This window comes from Apis dorsata, unplaced genomic scaffold (assembly GCF_000469605.1).
Source record: "Apis dorsata unplaced genomic scaffold, Apis dorsata 1.3 scaffold_245, whole genome shotgun sequence".
NCBI lineage: Eukaryota > Metazoa > Arthropoda > Insecta > Hymenoptera > Apidae > Apis > Apis dorsata.
The window spans coordinates 138,318-143,165 of NW_006263524.1; positions in this window are offsets into that span (position 1 = coordinate 138,318).

Below are 4,848 nucleotides of genomic sequence, written 5' to 3' on the forward strand. Positions count from 1 at the left end.
GGGGAGGAAAGGAAGGAGAGGGGGAGCGGCGATATTATTGATTTATGTCCCGTTCTACGTTATGTATTCTAGCTCCTCCACACCGGTGTCGAATGATCCGATCCAAGTGCCACACGCCATCCTAACGTTCGACTTTTGAATATTTCCATATCGTGTGACGACTTATATCTTAACGTGTACGTACAACCCCCCTCCCCTCTTTGTCCGTGAATAGTTGCATTGAAAAAGAAAAAAGGAAAAGATTGTACACGCAACTTTCAAGTTCAATCCTGAATATACTATGAATGTAATTTTTCTCCATGAAAAAATACTCTCAAGATTGAATAAAGATATAATAAAACATCAAGATGTTTCTATTTTCTATGTGGAAGATAATAAAAGTGAATGCGGATAAAAGATTTGCTTATACTTCATTATATAGTTTCTATATATTAAAAATAAAATAAATTTTAAAAATGGAAATCTCATTCAATTGATTAGCGTACAGTTGCATCAGTCACAGAATTAATACTTGGATGGAGAACAGCTTGGAAATATAGCTGCTGTTAGCGGATACTTCAAGACTATTTCAAAGTACAGGATCATATCTTATCCAAATCATATATGCTATATCTACCGCTTGATCAAAACCAATTAAAAAAAAAAAAAAAAAACACGAATCTATGACAATTGTCTCGAGACAAGAATTCCACTGACAAGACTATCGATATTAAATCTGAAACAATCATTACCGCAAACGTGTCACGAAAGCGTCGATCCGCCCATCAACGGAAGCGGGGATATCAATTATCTTCGACGCGAATTACGGTTACTCGAAACACTATGTCGAGTGGATGGAAGTTATGCGTGGCGGAAGTTAGGCCGTGCTCGGTCAGGGGGTCCGGTGGAGTATGAATGTAGGGGCAAGAAGGGTGCAGGGAGGGAGGGAGAGATAGAGAGATCTGTGAACGGGAAGCGCCGAAAATTGATGCATTCCCTATGCAAAACAGCAGAAGCACGACGCTACTAGTAGCTGGACAGCACGCAACCGGGAATCCTCTATTGACCTCTCTCTCTCTCTCTCTCTTTCTCTATATATCTCTCCCTCTTTCCCTCTCGCACGCGCGCGCCACGGTATGTTGCGTCCTTGTCCATCTTTCTCAACCGCTCGTACGTCTCGGCTTCTACTACACCACCATCAGCGGCTCCGTCACCTACGTCCTGAACAGAATCGAGAGCGGTATAGGAGCAATTAACACTCTATTAACACTAACGACGCTCATACATAACAACGGTGCCGCAGGGATTGAATTTATGGTCTGTTAATGGGGGTTACTTTATGCGTTATGCAGTCGTACGCGCGCCACGACGCCGGGACGGCCATGGTGTAAATTTTGCGACGTCTGAACGCGAGCAGATTTCTTCGGGCGGTGAGGGTGGACGCTGGAACGAGGCCGATTTTGACCTGGATTCCCTCTGTTCGGGATTCTCTCTTGGGAGTGGTAATTTTAGTCTAATTTTAGTGTAAAGACTTTTTTCTTTTTTTTTTTTTTTGATTTGTTTGATACATTAGTTTTTAGATTGCAAATTGTGCCGAGAGGTATTGCATATTTCTGCTCAACAGTAACGAGAAAATTTTAATTCTACGTATCCTTTTCTTGGTATAGTTTACATTTGTTTTATAAAATATAACATTTGAAGGTAAGTTTAATTTTTATTAGTTTTGAAGCATAGGATCGTAAATTAAACAATTAAGGTTTTCAGCATTCGAAGTTTAAAATCCTTATCTGGAAGATAAGGAGAAATATGTACAGTTTACAGTATCCTTGTCCGAAGTTGAGACCCTTATCTAGCTATAGATCTACCAAAACGATGTTAGTGTTGACATCCGATACTTATTACTTTACGTCTGGTTGATTTTACGAGCTCCCTATTCAATAATAGCTCCTACCATACGCTTTATTACCATATCTTTATTATAGAAAGTATAAAGTTACTTCTTAATGTCAGTTTTAAGACGAATTTAAACTTTTGAGCGGAAAAATAAAACGGCATGACAATTCTATTTTTCTTTAAAACTTTTAAGAAAAATAATTATAGTGCAAAAAGTTAATTACATCATATTATATAAACAATTGCACAAACATCAACAATCTACAAATAATAGATAGATATCACTCGCGTAATTAATCAAAATATCGAAAAGAACGAATTCTTCCAAATTGCACGATCACGATCGTCATCAGACAATTTCCATTCCCCCGAATCAGTGTCTGATTCAGCGATGGGAGGCCCAGGAAAGGGTGAAAGAGGAAACAGGTGTACGCGTAATCTCTCTCCGGCGAAACGCGAGTAAACAAGAAAGTTAGAGGGGAGGCTCACCGTTCGTCGAGTGCTGTGGAGTCGAGTGCCAAAGTTCATCGTGAGATCCTGCCCTCCTCACGGCTAAAGGAGACGCGGCAAGGCCGGTAAAGTGATAAAGCGGCCATAAATTCTGACCGCCATCCTCTCGCCCCTACCTTCCCCCTATCTTGCCAACCTTCTCTGCTCCACCGCCTCGCGCCTCTCGCCTTCTTCGTCTCTCTCTATCCTTCCTCTCCACCTTCGTTCGCTCCTCGCACGTTGCAACCTGGATGCACCTGCAACAACGGAATTGGCAAAGGTCAGCACGCGCGTTTCCTTACTCTTTAATTTGCGGATGTTTCTTGATACTCACTCGATGACGATTCGATGTCTTCTCTTGAAGAAACAATTTATTTATTTACAGGGATTGTCACTCGATGGAATTTTGAAATTTAATTTATTCATTTCGATTTCTTTTTTTGGATAGATGGTTCTTTTTTAAGGTAATTAAGTAAATGAATATACTTACCGTTTTTTTCTTGTTTCCTTTTCTCTTTTGGAAGATTTTTTTTTTTGTATGTGCTTTTGCACACTACTATTGTTGGAGGAGTTTAATGAGTTAGTATAGCGAGTTAATACGAGCAATTCTGCCGACAGTCCTTGACCATAAATAACGTCAAAGGGAGACGGAACGTCAATTGGCCTGACAGACGTCCCAGACGTGCAGCTGTATTCGATCTTCGCACTCGTAACTCAAAAGCTACTGCGTCCACAATCCCCAAATCTTATTTTGACATTTAATATAGGAATAAAATAATTTCTGCAACAACTCCAAAACAGCAACGCCAATCAAATTTTCCTAGAATACCATCGTACCACGTTGAATTTTCAAATTTTAATTTTCCAAAAAATTTTCCAAAAAGACGAAACGAAATTGCATCCTGCTTTGCATCGGAACGTAAGTGCTCAAATACTGTCGTGAATTAAAGCTGGTTGCTGAAAACGGGAAAGGAAATTAGGTCGGTATCCAACCTAGGACAGGATGGAGACATCTCTGGAACGAGGGAGAAGAAATCCGCGGCTCGTTGCAGCTGCAATCCTGGGCGAAACGTCGAAATCCAATATCGCGGTGTTTCAGGCGTACACAGGCCGTCTAGGAAGGCTAGGCACACGGTACGTTCGTTGCAGCAGCGCAGGGGCGAACAGACAGAAATCCCAATAAATCATCCCGTCACGAGCCGTGAGCCAAGGCGGAGCCTCTTGCCTCGTATTAGCCAATAATAATCCTCTCCGAGGTGGAGGCCATCTTGGATTATACAATGGTTCCTTCCGCCACAATTCGTATAAATGCAACCTTCGGGGGTTACCGGGCAACCTTTTCGAAGGGTCCCGCAGTGGCGTAGCTAGCGGGCCACCGTATACGAAAGACTTTGACCCCGTTTCGCCAACGCCTTTTGGCCTATGCGCTGGATAAAAATTGGATAGCCAAAGAATGATGGGATTCGGACAGGACACTTATGGAACAATCGAGTTGGAATTTGATGTGACATTTGATATGACTCGAATTCAATTTTGCACTTATAAGTATATTGAAATTTAATCTGAATTATATGAATATAGGATTTCTCGAATTTTGCCGAATATAAATATTGGATAAGTGTTCAAATATCAGATTGCAAATTTTGCATGATGGATCGTGGAGAATTGGAAATTATTTTTCAAATTTATATACATAGGGAAGATCGAATGAAAAAGAGGGTGAAATGTTAAAATAAAGATAGTTTTTTTCGTGATAAGAGGAATCCCTGATAGTAACGAGCAGTTGTACCATCGTCTGGAGTAGTTATCCAACTTTTACTGTACGTCACGTGCCATGAATTAGAGCTTATCAATCATCCAACTTCGAGACCACCATTCCTTAATGATTATTCGATCGATTCTAATTTCGATTTAATTTCATCATACGTCAGCAAGGTGACCATGTTTCTCAGTTTGAAATTTAGAGCTTAGAATTTGAAAATTTTAATTTCCCTTATAACTTACCAAGGCCTGAAAATGTATATGAGTATATCATATTTTTAAAAATTATAAAAGGAATATTCAATATAAAAAAATAATAAAATTAATCGAAAAATTCGGGACGTCTTAATTACTCAACGAGGCTGTCAATATATATCTAATGTCAAGATCGTGCATATCGTTTAGATAAAATATACGGACGAGGAATTTAATGATGGTTTTACGATGATTATTAAGGCGTTATAAAATGGCAGATAGTAATTACAGCTATTTGTCCGATATATTCTAAGATACGAGAAGATGGTCTCGAAGCCAGTAGCGTGTATAATTACACACACTCGTAGCTGGCGTCAAAACAAACGAGTCGATGAGGTTTTACCAATCGGTTAATTTAATAGAAAAGAAAGAAGACACGTTATACTCGCGCGCAGAGAGTGGGCGATCAATCTCGCGAGCCGGGGTCGAACGAGCCCCAACCACCACAGTCCACGTGACTGCTTTCAACCG